This window comes from Pinus tabuliformis, chromosome 2_2 (assembly GCF_031772625.1).
Source record: "Pinus tabuliformis cultivar Carrire ecotype Pingquan chromosome 2_2, CPIR1, whole genome shotgun sequence".
Classification (NCBI taxonomy): domain Eukaryota; kingdom Viridiplantae; phylum Streptophyta; class Pinopsida; order Pinales; family Pinaceae; genus Pinus; species Pinus tabuliformis.
Window position 1 is genome coordinate 14,197,216 of NC_142300.1, and position 17,528 is coordinate 14,214,743.

The window sequence follows — 17,528 nt, forward strand, 5'->3', positions numbered from 1 at the left end:
TTTCATCCAACATTGTTACATTTTCATTTGCATTTAAAATTTTATTTCAACATTTTTCATCATTTAAGTTATTAACAGTCTCTATCATCCAACCAATTTGAGGTAACTTAGAAAATTTAAAATTAAAATGAAAATATTCATCTTAGACATATTTAGCACATTTAATACGATCACAATAATTATATGTTCAACAAATTTTCCATGGTTGCACACCACTAATACTAGCCTACATCCATTTTAATGATGGATATACTAAGCGATGAGAGGGATCAAATCTCTCGAGTTGCAAACCTATCTTCAAGTTTTGCGCTCAAAAAAGAGGTTTTCACCTCTACATATTTGATCCCTCTCAATGCTTAATAGATCCAGGTTAAAATGGATATATGCTGATAATAATAATAATAATCAAAGAAACGTTTAATTAAAAAAATACACACATTGATGCATTTTTGTTATTGTGCACTTTTACACCATATGAGAACACAGAGATGAATTTTAATAAGGTTCATCATAAAGAATTCAATGAATTATTACATTAGAAACATGTAATACATTTCATATGAAAATCAATACATTTGTAAAACATAATTGCAATGTGTTGCACATTGAAATTAGCATTTGGTGTGTAATTTCCCCATATTTTAGGTGTTTCTTGGTTATAATTAGCGATAACATCAGTTATTGGTGTATGTAACCTTACAATATACATGATGCACCTATAGACAAAAATGTACCATATGATTTTGGTGTTATACTCAACCCATGCATTGTGAGATGGGAATTCACGATTGGATACAACTTTACTTGCTAGCATGGCATGCAAAATTAGCACATGAGAAATGGATTTATTCTAATAATATATTTGTTTATGTTAAAGGGGTTTGTACAATATATTTGATGTGCACTATATGTATTCTACATGGACTATATGATCTAGTTACATTCCCACTACACCATATAATGTCTTCATATTATTGGAGTGTAATACCCTCAATTTGGGAGTAGCACTATAAGGGGGACGCATCTATATATAATATTACATATTGGAATAGTTTAGTATTCATGTATCATTCTACGAAAATTTAATGTTATACCTTGCAACAATTGCAGTGAACACAACATTATTTGACAACAACATGGAATTAAAAAAATGTCATGCGTTTTTACATTTGTTGATAATATAAACTATTGATTCTAGAGAAATCAAAATGATTATCTAATATATCTCCTAAAATGATTCAATCCCAACTAATTTACATGTTAATTCTTGCACTCATACTTGAAAATGACCACCAACACATCTATTTTAGAATGGTGTAAATCCTGTATGATTTTCTTCGAATATATATGCCCCCCTCATGATTGCTTATATGTAGTTAACTAATTTTAATGTTATTAATGGCTTCCTTCTCTCATGATGATGATGATGATGATGATGATGAGATGATGATGATGATGATGATGATGATGATGATGATGATGATGATGATGATGATGATGATGATGATGATGATGATGATGATGATGATGATGATGATGATGATGATGATGATGATGATGATGATGATGATGATGATGATGATGAATCTACTTGATGTGAAGCATCTATAGATGTAAATTTGAAGAAATATTCTCCAAAGTTTCATTTATAGTAAAATTTTGAATTATACCCCATTGTAGATGAAAAATGAGAAGAAATAATAAGAAATTATATATATTAATTCCAATAATAATAAGAAGCAATGCTACACTAGTTATGGGAAGGAAGAAAAGTATTCAGAAAAAATGAGTAAAAATAACTAGCTTTCCTTTGCTAAAGAATTTACCCTCACTATGGTGCAATTTCCCTAGTGCACTGGTCTAATATTTTATTATTTCTTTAGCACTATCTTTTTTATTAGAAAAAATCATTGATTCATGTTGTGTGAATGGAAACACTAATGTGCATTATAATATAAATAGTGTGTTTTTAAGTGGAAAACTATTTTTCTCATGGGAAGATACGATCATTGATGCACTTTGTTATAAAATGCACCATGGTTTATCAATATCTACCAGAAGTAGTATAATTAATTTTTTAAACTGGAAAAAGGGGACGACATGCAATTTCAATGCAAGTGCATTATTCCTGGAGCATTTTTTATGGTATTAGGAAATCTGTAAAATTTCAACATGATTTTCTATGAGAATAGTCCAAATTTGGTGGCATAGGAATTCATATTAAGGTGAGTTGAGGTCCATTTCAACTAAGCCTCTAGTCATAGGCATTAGGGTTTTCATTTATCTACCACCACCATAGGCTCAAAGGTAGGAAAATGACCTACATAAGAAAAGGTTCTCCTACTAATGTAATCAAATTCTTTTAATTTTTCTTTTCCTTCTTTTCCCTTGCTATTATATAAATGAGTAAATTAAAAATAATCCCCACTATAATAATGCATATGTTATTGACTTGGATTCCATGTAATTAAACCCTTATGCTAAATGAAGGGGAAGGTGAAAATGATATTAGCTTAGGAAACTAAGAAAAAAATTACCACTATCAGAAATATGAAATTATACACGAGGAAGAGGAGAAAGCATTAACAAATTGGTAGTCAAACATATTTATTTACTGGGTTTCCATGTAGTGAATCACTTCCACCAAGAGAAGGGGAAAATGAAAATGATGTTGTCTTAGGAGGGTAATTCAAATCAAAATACATCTCATGGAATAGGAAATATATTAGGGGTAGGAATAGAAATAAATAACAAAATTTTAGTAAGACAAAACCTTTTTTTGTAAGTCTAAAATTTATATTGGTCAATCAAAAATGAATTGCATCACATGTTATGGTCGAGTGCTCCATACTGATGGTAAAAAAGATGAAATGTATGATACTGAGAACAACAAAGTAGATATAGAGGGAATGAAGAAATGATTAGAGAGGAGAATCACTTAAATTGGGTTTGATCCTCAAGGTGACCTTTCTTTCCTTTCTTTTTTTAAACCTTGACCCAACCTTTTAAACATGCCTTCATCAAAGCGATCTATATATTATTATCAATGCACATTGGAGGAGATTCCTTAGTAGAGTTCGAAGAAGATGACTTATGAGCTCATTTCAATATAATTGAAGATGCATTACCATTTAACATCTCTATGGTTTCCAAAGGAGCATGGTTTAGACCAAGAGCCTCAGGTGATGTTTGAGGCCTTGAATCTTGGACCATGTTGCCAGGAGGGATTTCATCCTTAGATTCTTCATTTTTCTTGACCGGTGTAGAGGATACATTACCCTCCATAGGAGGAGTGTTACAGGGATTCCAATTTTCATATTTAGAATTGCGGATATTCCACTTTTGCTGAGAAATAAACATTGGGAAATAATTATGTAAATGACCTGCTTGATGATAGAAACAATAATTTAAATTAGTATTATCATAGTCTAGAGCCCGAGTCCATTGAAAATTATCAATTTTCAAATTGATTTGGTTTAGAAACCCTTTACTGATATCGATTTCAACACAATTTTACCTTAGGTGTACACATAAAGTTTCCCTCAAGAGGTATCAGTAGCTAGGTAATGGCCCCGAGAGTATCCAATGCCCTAAAAGCTTTCATACTGCCACAGGCATGTTGGTAGATTATAAATCCTGATCCATACTAAGAACTTGGTAATAACAATTGTGGATGGCTCAATATGACAACCGAGAGGTTAAAAAAGCTCCAACATTTTCCTAAAACTAGGGCCCCTTAGATAAATATTTCTAATAATATTTCCATTCTTCAAATAAAATAATGAAGATGCATTTTGATAAGAAAATAAGTTTTCATTTCTTAGTCCATATAGAATGGATCCATTAGTAGAGATGTGGGGTTAGAATCCATTAAAAAATTAGAATTGGGCTGCCTGATAATACGTTTGATGAAGATCCTCTAGATCTAATTGAGATATATCTATGGAGGGAGCTTCCTCAATTTTTCTACAAAAGTGGCTTAGGAGTTGCTTGGGGTTGATCTACCTTAGGAGGGGGCTAAACATGGATAAACTATTTATAACAAAATGTCTGAGAGGAGGAATTATTACCTCCAATCCCCCCTTGTAAATGTAGAACCATAAAAATAGTGGCATCTTTACCAATGCTGTAGACCGAGAGAGGAGAAGCATTGTCTATTTATTTGCCTTCTATAAGAAGGTGTTGCATGAATTACGGGATAGTCACTCAAAGCTACAATTAAAGTTTGAGGTCACGGACTATATCTGAGGATAAAATCCTCATGTGCAGTGACTGTTCTAAGGGTATCTTGGCAAAGATCTGATATAAAATTGGGGAATCTATTACCCTGTCTCTTCACAACATATAAGAAAGGAGGGATTTGGGGGATCTTTGGCTCTCCACTCTACAAGATATGCTTCTGGCTATGTTTTGAGCAAGATATTCCATCGTTGATAGCATTTTCGTCCCTATTTTCAGAGCTCCCCCAAATCATTTCTTTAGTAGGAAAAATGCTAGTTATTTGGATTACATTGTATTAGTCCCTTATTACTATGAGAGGGAAGAAGCAAAGGAAAGGGAATAAGGAAAATGATCAAAAAGAATTGGCATAAGACTCCATGTAGTGAAACTCCCATTCTTAAAGTGGGAAAGATGGAGAGGAAACTATATTAAGAGAACAAGTTAAATCAATCAACATTTATTAAAATTTGAATTTTAAGATGGAGTGGGAGAAAGCATGAACATAAATTTAGTAAGACCTCCTATATTCATCACTAAATTATTAAATTTAAAGATAATAGAAATATGTTAAACATTCAATGGGACTCATTAATCTTGTAAAGACACTTAAAATGACTTAAATTTACACAATAAAGTTATATATATCTATATATATATAAGTTTCTAATTTTGATTAATTAAATACTTTATAAAATAATATATATATATATATATATATATATATATATAATAATTTATAATTTATAATTTTGATTAGTTAAATACTTTTAAAAAATAACATATATATAAAAAAATATACTAGCTATTTCTATTACTAAATTTCAAGGGTTTTTAAATATCTCTAATAAATTTTAATAATATTGTTTTTATAATGGTATGGTAATCGTCCAAATAAATATACATATTCATGATACTTGGGAGATAAAAGAAGTATGACGTTTTCCTACATTTTCATTAAAAATTCAAACTTGGCTAAATATCCAAAATAAAATAGAACAATATTTTAAGTATATTATTTTGTTATGATATCATAATAATAAAAATATATATATATATATATATATATATTAAAAGTAAAATTTTCATTATTTTAAAACAAATATTTATATAATTATTTTAAATTGATTAAAAAATAATATATATTAATTAAAAAAATTGCAATGTATCTATATATTACAAATTATTTGATGAAAAGATATATATAAATCTAAATTTATATAATCCTATAAAAACAATCGAGTATAGAATAGAGTTAAAAACAAGGAAGAAGGTGAAATGCTAAAATTAAAAACAACGCAGTATATTCAGATAAATAAAATTGTGAAAGCGATTAAGAGCGATCTCTCAACAAAAGGCAAACATTTTGTAGAGAACGGAACTAAAAAAATGTACTCACACTTAGCATATAATAAGCAGGTTATGAAAATATCTTAATCTAAGGGTCAAAGAGTATAAGTGTACTATAGTAAGTTTAACGTATGATTAGTTTTGGGGTTCATAAATTAATACTCTAAAAACTTAGAGAAGCATATTTTTTTTTTTTTCCGAAGGTGGTAAAACCTATCAACTCAGGTGTCAAACCAACAGTGAGGACAGCCATCTCTGGCTACTATCCGCAAATGCTGGGTTTGACTCATCACTGTTAAATAGGAAAACCACGCCACCTGGCATAACCCTGCTGGTGGTCCGTAATCGGGAGCAGGCTCTCACTCCTGCCAGATGCCTCTGGGTCTTGGGCCGTTAACCTGTTTCCTTACGTCCGAGGAAGACGAGCTCTTAGCCAAGCAGAAGCAGTTTTACGGCATACTCCAGGCCGACTTAGAGAAGCATATTAGTTTCATGCACGGTTTAATATTTAAGTGGTTTGTTATTAAAAAAAATACAAAATTAATTTTATATAAATGAACATTAAAATAAAAAATGCACGGTTTAAAATTTAAGTGGTTTGTTGTTAAACAAAATACAAAATCAATTTTTATATAAATGAAAATTAAAATAAAAAAGTAGTTAGTTTATTGGAGTTGTTTAATTTGTAATTTTTATATATTAAAGTATGATATAAATTATGAGATTTATGGTTTAAATCTCAATTAAGTTACCTCAAAAAATTAAAAAGAAATAATAACAATAATAATAATTATCAAATTTAAAATGAATATTATGTGAAGTTTTGAAATGAAAAATATTTGAAATTTTTTTATTTAAAAATTGAAAAAAAATAATATATTTTACTTATTATTATTATGATTTTTTCTTTATTAGTAGTTTCTTTTCTAGATGTTATAATAATTAAAAAAAATAAGAATGTTAACATATTTTTTCTTATGAGGATAGTTTTAAAAAAGAAATGTTAATATTTTTATTCAATGGCATATTATGGTTATGTACTTTTTGAATATATAACTTATTTATTGAAATTACATTTTAGTACTTTGTATTGAAGACCAAAACTTCTCGTTGTGGTGAATCATTTTGTTAATCACATATAAGAAAAGTTAACAATTTAAATTAGATCCCCATTTTCTAGCTCTCGCTCCTTATCATCTTACTATTTAGATTTACAAATGGTACCTACCAATTCTCCATGACTCCACCTCTCGCTAATTGAATTTACAAATGGCACCTAGAAATCTTCCATGAATCCGATTGCTTACTCCTAGTGCCTACTCCACTTGCTTTTAATTGCTACCTACTTGGATTGCTTACATTTACTACTTGCTCCTCTTGCTTGGATTTATGAAGAGCACCTACACATTTTTTTTTAATGCTTGCTTAATATAAATATGAAGACACCACACTGGGAAATAGGGATCATAATTGACTAAATGCGTGCCTACTCCACTTGCTTTTAATTGCTACCTACTTGGATTGCTTACATTTACTACTTGCTCCTCTTGCTTGGATTTATGAAGAGCACCTACACATTTTTTTTTAATGCTTGCTTAATATAAATATGAAGACACCACACTGGGAAATAGGGATCATAATTGACTAAATGCAAGTTTGATTCCTTATTATTAGAAATTCAATACTGAATAAGTAGTATTCAATTTAAACATTCGTTTTTGTTCATGTGCACCAATTATTAGGACTATAATTATTATGGAAAAATATTCTTGTTATATTTGCTTTATAAAAAAATTTGTTGATGCGTACCAATATTTAGGACTATAATTTTTATGGAACAATATTCTTGTTATATTTATTTTATATAAAATTGTGTTATTGAAGATTTTAAATAGTTGGTTTTTTTTATTGGACATTACAATGATATCCACAAAATAATACTATATTTTGATTTTCTTTAAAACAATTATTGCAACTATTTCAACTATTGGACCGATTACATTTTATGGAGAAAAACACTTTTAATATAATACAAGTTATAGAAGGTAATTAATAACTTAGAAAAAGTGAAAGAATAAATAAACTTATTAAATTTATTCTTTCCAAATAATTTATATATAAAATATAGGCATATGGTTCAATTAAATTTCCTTTATAAGATCCCTTAAAAAACATTATGTGTAAAAAATTCTAATTTATATTATGAAATTGATGAACCAATATATTTTATGTGTGAAAATTTCTAATTTATAGATAAAGAGTATATGTAATTAGACTCGAATGAATTTTGGAATGAATTTTGTAGCACCCATGGATCGAGCTTGGTTGATTGTGACATCCCCAAGTTTTTATTTACTTATTAGACATTTTTACTATTATGAATAAAGTGAATTATTAATAATTAGTTATTGTGTTGGTGACAATAATTTTTACTATTATGAATAAAGTGAATTATTAATAATTAGTTATTGTGTTGGTGACAATAATAAATATTAATTGGGTTATTTAAAAAAAAACAACATTATCTCTATGGAAGATCGGAGGAATTACAGATGAACATCAGTAACTCTCTTTTCACCAGAGAGTTATCAGTGGGGAGGAAGGTAAGTGTTTGTAGGCTGAACTTGGGGTCTTGAGGCCAGAACAAACTAATTGTTCTCTTAGAAGTTGTTCTGAAGAAATTCAGGAGCTTTGAAACTAATTGTTCCCTTAGAAGTTGTTCTGAAGAAATTCAGGAGCTTTGAGGGAGAAGATTGAACGTAATAGCCAAATTCTCATTGGAAGGGTGGAGAGGCTTCATCTGTGAAATTTTAACCTCCCATTAGCAGATAAGTGTTTAAGCATATGTACATAACTTGCATTTATTTTTGGTTAATTGTGAACTGTAAGAAATATTAGTTGTTGTGTTCACTGTAAGATATATGAATGGAAGGAAAGAATAGTAATCAAGCTTCCAATGTCTTTTCTTTATATTACTTTAGTAAACAAGCTTCCAATGTCTTTTCTTTATATTACACTTTGGTAATTGTGAATAGTAAGAAATATTAGCTATTGTGTGCATTGTAAGATATATGAATGGAAAGAAAGAACAGTGAATAATCTTCCAATGTCTTTTCTTTATATTACTTTCTGGTAATTGTGAACAATAAGAAATATTAGCTAATGTGTTCACTGTAATACATATGAATAGAAAGAAGGAACATGAAATTATCATTTGATGCCATTCCTTTATATGACTATCTGGTTATTTGGAAATAACAAGAAAATAATTGCTAGCCATATCTGTCGTAACGTGAAATACATATATTGAAAGAGCAAGAAAAACACATTATTATTGTCTATTTTGTTTACATCAAACTAAGATTTATAATAGTTGCAAGAAATTAGAAATGACCAGGGTTGGAATCATGACTAGATTCATGCAATGAAGGAAATTGTACAATTATAACATTTATGGAATAAACAAACTATGTGATTTACACATGAATCTGCCGGTGAAAATAAAAATAAAATTGAAACCACCAGATTTAATCTTCCAAGCCAACAGTAAGGTCATCCTGGTTGACCGTTCTAGTGTAAACAAACCCCGGAACATTAATTATAACCCCATATATTTCTCTTAAATCGAGAGCAAATTTCTACTTCGCCTAATAATATATCGACAGGCGTCTTTAATAATATGAGGAAAGAATTCAAACTGAAATTTATTCATAATTGATACGAGAATAAGCAAGCATTGTCACACATAATATTGTTTTTATTTAATCACAAATCCGATAGCAATAGTTCATATAGCCATAGCAAAGCTACGCTCTACAAAATTAATAAAAATCATATTAACAAAGACTCTTGGTTGGAAGTCGTATTAAGTTAAGAGTGAGTAAGGACAAATACACATTAGGTCCTTTCACAGTTCATTACTAGCTAAACCCTGAGCCGGCCTGAGTTTTGTGTTGTTCAAACTCTTAAAATTAATAACAACAGAAGCCCAGAAAGATCGGTGTATGGCCATTAAAAAAAAATCAGTGAAATCGCTTTGAACATTCATTAGTAGAGAAGAGTAGAGTAAAACCTGGAAGAAAGCATAGTGTCAGTGATGGGTATGACACGGCACATCAACAAACCAGAAGCAAAGGTGGTGACGACCCTTACCTGCAATAATATTAGTAATTGATTTAGTGACCCCGATGCTAAAGGAAAATATTCTAGCAGATAGGGAAGGGAGAGTGAGAGGTTATTTGAGATTTGTAGGAAGAATCTTGGCCTGCTTGAGAAAGTGAAAACCTGTAGAACAATCATCACTGCAGTCATTGGATTGTACAACCAACATTGCAATATGAAGTTAAAAAAAAACTAACATATCAAACCTTCTACCTCGGCGATGTAAATGTAGAATAACGTTGCCTAGGGAGTATGCACCAGAATTCTGCATCTACACTCGGAACCTATATAAACCCTATTACAGGAAATACGTCCCATGCATAACCCATCACAGAATTCTGCAATTCACCATGTGGAAGAGGGATTTTAGGGAGGCTAACCAACCTCCATTTTGGATTGATGGCCGTAATCCCTGCAGCATTAGAAATCACTTGCACCTTCAGGAGAGAGTCGAGGGTTTAGTATGCTGTAAGCTAGTAGTATTAAATTAAGAATAAGGGGAAGGTAGAGATGCATACAGACCTGAAGAGAAGAATCACCTACTAGATAAACCTTTGTGTCTACCATGACAGTTGCAAAGCAATTGCAGAGCATAACCCATTGCGATAATGAAACCCTAGTCGAGCTCGTGGAGGTAGTAGTTACATAACTATCCTTATCCACCACGACCATCAAATTCAAGCTAGGGGATCACACGGTGGTCCTTAGGCCAAATGCCCTTAGATATGCAATTCCGAGATTCGGGTATGGGGAGAAGACAGTGTCAATGGGAATAGTGTACAAATGGAGGCTAAACCTAAATCTTGGACAATGCAAACAAATCTCCTTGTAATTAATTAAATCGAATTTCCGTAAACCACAATTGTGAGGGACCTGCATTAACTGAGGAATTTAAATAGCACCACAAATGCTATGTGTGGGGTCATCCCTGAACAAGTTAACCATTATCCAGAGCCAATCTTAGCTTAATTAAATCATTGCTAGAGTAATGAGTAAGAGCGAGTCTTTTAATAGTTGTTTAGGATAATATTCATGTCAATGATATAATCTAGAGTTGTGTCATTTTTTATTAATATATGGTCGTAGCTTGGTGGTGTGTAGCATGTGCGTAAATTTAATTAATTTATTTTTTTGTTAGTGACTGTGACAAATGGTATCAGAGCTCTCAAGTTGCTACACTGAGGCCTAAGTGGATGAACATTGAATAACAAAGTAACTATGGTACACAAAGAGGAAGCTAGAGCAACATGAGATGAGAAGTAGCATCCACCCCCTCGGCAGGGATAGCTAGACATAACTTGGAGGTGTGGGTATAGTTAGGTGAGGCAAATCAAAATATGAATGTTGCGTTATTAGGAACAGTCCAATAGCTACGAGTAGAGATGTTGAATTTGCGAGCTGATAATGAAATATTATGTTTGGAGCAAGAAAAAATTATGAAAAGCCTTTCAGATAGGAAGAATAAAAGAAATCCAAACCCCAGCCAGGGTGAATAAAACAAAACAAAATCACATAGATAGTAGGAGGAATGTACAGAGTCTAAGGGAGGACGAACTGGCAATGAAGAAGAATCCAATAATGTCTCCAGTAAGAAGGGAATAAAAATGTAGAAAACTAAACTCCAAGGGGATTTCAAAAAGATCAAGCCATCGGTATATAATTTAGAGGCCTAAGAGGTAGCGAAGGCTTGGCTAATTAACATGAATAAATACTTTCAGATATATGAATATGATGATAATTTGAAATCAAGGTTAGAAATATATCAAATGCAGGGCACGGCCACCCTATGGTGGGAAGAAATCAAAATAGTCAGAGAAATTAATGAGCAGGAGGTCACATGGGAGCAGTTTTAGAAACATTTTAAGGACATATATCTGACTGAGCGGTTCTACGATGATAAGGCAAAATAGTTTGATGAATTGAAATTGGCTGAATAGTCTATGGATTAATTCATAGCCAAGTTTACTTCTCTATTAAGATATTTCCCTTACATCCATGAAGAGAATGCTAAAGTCTAGTGCTTTATTACTAGTTTACATATCTATATGAAAGAGAAGTTGGAATTTGACAACGCCAAAATGATGGATGAAACCATTTGAAAGGCTCAGATCTTCTATCATCAAATGAAGTAGAAGGGTAAGGGAACTAAAAGTTGGACAAGTAAGAAGGGGCCGAAAATTTTTACAGCTAGTAAAAACATGAAAAATGCTAGTACCAAGTATCCAGGTAGGAAGGGACGAAATGGATCTTCTAATAGGAATCAGCAGAGGTATAGACCTCAAAATGAAGTGAAGCAAAGTGAAGCATCAACTAAGTTTGATTCTAGTCAAGTTCCTAAACCTCCTTTATAGAGTTGGGGTTGTGGGGAACCCCATTATACAAAAATTGTCCACATAGAGCGAGATCAAAATTAGTTGCAAATATTCAAGAGGATTCTATTTTCGGTGATATGGTGAGGAACAAAACCAGGATTAATGTGGTGTTGGTAGACATAGGCAGAATATCAACCCGTGATGGTGGAACTTGAAGGTAAAATATCCAATCACCCAGTTTCCATTTTAATATATCTGGGTGCAGGATTAATCTATGCCAGCCCAAGAATAGTTGATTTATGCCATTTGAAAAGTGTAAAGTTTAAGAACCCTTGGCTGGTCCAACTAGCCACAAGAGCTAAAAGAAGAGTTAATGCAAACATAGAAGATGATGTAATTGAATTGGTTGGACAACAAGTTAAAACAAATTTAAATTTGCTATTGTTAGGCTCCTATGACGTGTTGATATGTATGTATTGTTTGGAACATCATCAGACCTTAGTAAATTGTAAAGACAAGACAATTAATTTCCTGTCCAATGATGGAAGCAGAGTACGAATTCATGGTATAAGAAGGGAAGTTAAGTTACACCCCATTATAACCCACCAACTAGGAAAATGTATGCATAAAGGCTACCAAATTTATGCAGTTCAAGTGGGGTGAACTAACTCTAAAGATAAATTGTCCACCTTGGAAAAAATACCAGTGGTTCAAGAATTTAAAGATGTATTTCCAAAAGATATCCCTCGGTTACCACCCAAAATAAAACTTGATTTTACCATAGAATTGGTCCCTGGAGCTACCCCGGTTTCCAAAGCTCCTTACAGAATGAGTGTTCTTGAGTTAACAAAATTAAAAATGCAGCTTCAAGAGCTATTAGATAAGTGTAATATTCGACCCAACATGTCTCCTTGAGGAGCCCCAATTTTATTTGTATTGAATAAAGATGGTACTTTGCGGTTATGCATAGATTTTAGACAATTAAACAAGTTAACAATTAAAAATAAGTACCCGTTACCTCAAATTGATGATCTATTTGATCAAGTTAAAGGTGTTGTGGTATTTTCAAAAATTGATTATGACTGAGATATCATTAGATTTGAATTAAAGACAAAGATATATATAAAATCACGTTTATAACATGATATGGTCACTATGAGTTCATGGTTTTACCATTCAGACTCACTAACGTTCCAGCAACATTCACGAGTATGATGAATGGGATTTTTCATCTCTTTCTAGATAAATTTGTTCTTATATTTATTGGTGACATCCTAGTGTATTCTAGGAGTGTGGGGGAGCATAGACAACACCTTTAGATAGTATTACAAACCTCAAGATAAAACCACCTCTACGCCAAATTTAGAAAACGTAACTTTTTCAAGGATCAAATCCAATATCTAAGACATATTATTTCCCCTGAAGGCATATTTGTGGATCAAGAGAAAATCAAGACCATCATGGACTAGCTTGCTCCAACAAATGTGGCGGATATACACTTCTTTATGGACCTTGCTGGGTATTACAGGCAATTTATAAGGGGATTTTCTAAAGTCACATATCTAATCACTTCCTTGCAAAAAAATGGAACAAGTTTCAAGTGGTCAAGGTATTGTCAATAAAGTTTTGAAAAATTGAAGCATTTACTCACCATTGTGCCTATGTTGAAAGTTGCAGACTTCGAGGAAGATTTTATAGCCTGTACAAATGCATGAAAAGAAGGTGTAGGTGGAGTTTTAATACAGAAAGATAAAGTAATTACCTATGAATCTCGTAAGCTAAAATATCATGAGAAGAAATATTCTTCTTATGATTTGGAGTTAACTATTGTAGTTCACGCCTTAAAGGTGTGGCGATACTAGCTATTGGGAAAAAGATTCCTACTCAGAATAGATCACAACAGCTTAATAAGCTTCTTCAACCAACCTACCTTGAATACGTGCCAAGCTCGATGGATTGCATTCTTAAGTGAATTTGATTTTGAAATCAAACATTTGAAGGGAAAAGAGAACTGAGTGGTGGATGCGTTAAGTAGGAAGTTGCACTATATCTACCAAATTTCATTTAGTCAAGCAGAATTCAATTTTGTTGAAAAAATCAAGGAAGCAGCATAGAAGGACCCTGAATATAGCTATCTCTGGCAACAAACTAAGTTTGCACAGAATTCTGCGAAGGAAAAAGGGTACAATAATAACCCTGAAAATTTGTTGATGTTTAGAAATCGAATATATGTTCCTAATCGGTTATCAATAAAGCACTTAATGTTAGACTAATTTCACAGAAGTCCTTGTGCTTCCCACCGACACTATCAAAAACTTTTTTCTGCAATCAAGAAAAATTATTACTAGCCTGGTATGAGGAAATATATTGTAGAATATTTGGCTAAATGCCTAGAATTTCAGTAGGTTAAAGTTGAGCATCAACATCCTTCTGGGCAATTACATCCCCTACCCATTCCTAAATGGACATGGGATACCATAACCTTATATTTCATGATAGGTTTACCCCGATTAAAAAGGCAAAATGACTCAATTATGGTAGTGGTAAATAAACTGAGCAAGTCAACTCATTTTACTCCTATCAAGTCCACATACCAAACAACCCAAATAGCAGATATATTTATGAGAGAGATTTTTAGGTTGCATGGAATGCCTCGAGTCATAATCTTTGATTGGGATGTTAATTTTACCTCTATTTTTTAGAAAGTGTTATTCATAGGGTTGGGCACTCAAATTCACTTCATCACTACTTATCACCCCTAGACTGATGGGCAAACCGAGAGAGTTAATCAGGTGGTAGAGGACATGCTACATATGCATCAAATGCAACAACCTAGAAATTGGGCAGAATGTCTACACCTAGTAGAGTTTTCTTGCAACAATGGTTACCAAAAATTGCTAAATATAAGTCCCTTTGAAGTATTCCATGGGAGGAAGTGTACAATCCCTTCAAACTGGAATATCCCTGAGAATAAAATGATATTAGGACCGGATATGCTAGAAGAAATGGAAAGAACCATGAAAAAGGTTCGGCAAAGTTTGAAGGCCGCATGGGATATATATAAGGCTTATGCTAATAGGAAAATAACCTACCGGGAATCTCGGGTGGGGGATCATGTTTACGTGTGAATTAAACCAAAGAGAAGTACTCTCAGATGGGGAAAAAGTGCCAAGCTTTCTCCCTCGTTCTATGGCCCTTTGCAAATTCTAGATAGAATAAGATCAATTACTTATCAACTCGCACTATCCAGTCACATTTGGGTTCACAACGTGCTTCATGTTTCCCTTTTAGAGAAGTATGTATATGACCCCAGGCACATCATAAATTGGCAAGTTATTCAGGCCAAACCCGAAGGAGAATTTTTGGTAGAGCCCCTACGTATACTCGATCAAAGAGAAGTAATGCTGTGGAGGAAAGTTATCATCCAGGTTAAATTGCAAAGGAAGCACTTTAGCCTGGAGGAAGCCACTTGGGAAAATAAAGACTTTATGCAGGCGGCATACCCTGCACTATTCCAAGAATAGATGGAGGAATGAACACCAGGGGCAATGTTCCACTCGGGGGGGGGAAGTTGTGACATCCCCAGGTTTCGATTTAGTTATTGGACAATTTTACTATTACAGACAAAATGAATTATTAATATTTAGTTATTGTGTTGGTAACAATAATAAATAGTAATTGCATTATTTAAAAAAAACTAACATTGTCTCTATGGAAGATCTGAGGAATTACGCATGAACCTTAGTAACTCTGTTTGCATTATACAATTATCAGTTAGGAGCAGTTATCTCCTTACCTCCTCTTCCTCCAAGAAAATGAGGGAGAGAGGGGAGAGAGGGGGTTGGCAAAAGAAGAAGGAGGATTCCTTGAGTTGAACATAGATTCAGTAGGAAAACCTCCCGAAAATATCTTCCCTAGTGGAAGGATAGTGTTTGCAGACTAGACTTGGGGTCCTGAGGCCAGGAAAAACTAACTGCTGCCTTAGAAGTTGTTCTGAAGTAATTGAGAATCTTGGGGGGAGAATATTCGACGTAATAGCCAAACTCTCATTGGAGGGGTGGAGAGGCTTCATCTGTGAATTTCTAACCTCCCATTAGTAGATAAGTGTTTAAGCATAGGTACATAACTTACACTTCTTTCTAGTTAATTGTGAACAATAAGAAATATTAGCTACTGTATTCACTATAAGATATATGAATGGAAAGAAAGAACAATAAATAATCTTCCAATGTCTTTTCTTTATATTACTTTTTGGTAACTGTGAAAATTAAGAAATATTAGCTACTGTGTGCACTGTAAGATATATGAATGGAAAGAAAGAATAATAAATAATCTTCCAATGTCTTTTGTTTATATTACTTTTCGGTAATTGTGAACAGTAAGAAATATTAGCTACTGTGTTCATTGTAAGACATATGAATGGAAATAAGGAACAAGAAATTAACATTTCTGATGCCTTTCCTTTATATGACTATTTGGTTATTTGGAAATAGCAAGAAAATAATAGCTAGCCATATGTGTCGTAACATGAAATACATATATCGAAAGAGCAAGCAAAACAAATTATTCTTGTATATGTTGTTTACATCAACGTAAGAGTTATAATATTTGCAAGAAATTAGAAATGACAGGGGTTGGAATCATAACTAGATTTATGCATGAAAGGAAACTGTACAATTATAACATTTCTAGAACAAACAAACTATGTGATTCACACATTAAGCTCTTGGTGAAAAAAAAAAAAAAAATGAAACCACTAGATTTAATCTTCCAAGCCAATAGTAAGGTCAGCCTGCTCAACCATTCCAATGTAAACCAACCCTGGAACATTAATTATAACCTAGGAAATTTCTCTTAAATCCAGAGTGAATTTCTACTTCGCCTAATAACATATCGACAAACCTCTTTAAGAATATGAGGAAACATTTCAAGCTAAAATTTATTCATAATTGATATGAGAATAAGCAAGCACGGTCACAGATAATATTGTTTTTATTTAATCAGAAATCTAATAGAAATAGTTCATATAGCCATAGCAAAGTTATGCTCTACATAATTAATATAAACCATATTAAAAGTGTCTCTTGGTTGGAAGCCATATTAAGTTAAGAGTGAGCAAGGACAAATACACATTAGGTCCTTTCATAGTTCGTTACCAACTAAGCCCTGAGTCAGCCCCAGTTATGGGCTATTCAAACTCTTAAAAGAAATAATAGCAAAACCCTAGAAAGAGCGGCGTATGGCCATATAGATAGATATATATATAATTTATATATATATAAATTAATTAATTAATTAATTAAATAAATAAAATAAATAAATAAATATCGATGAGATCACTTTGAACATTCATTAACAGAGGAGAGTAGAGTAAAACCTGGAAGAAAGCATAGTGTCAGGAAGGGGTATGGCACGACACATCAACAAGCCTGAAGTAAAGGTGGTGATGACCCTTACCTACAATAATATCAGTAATTGATTTAATCA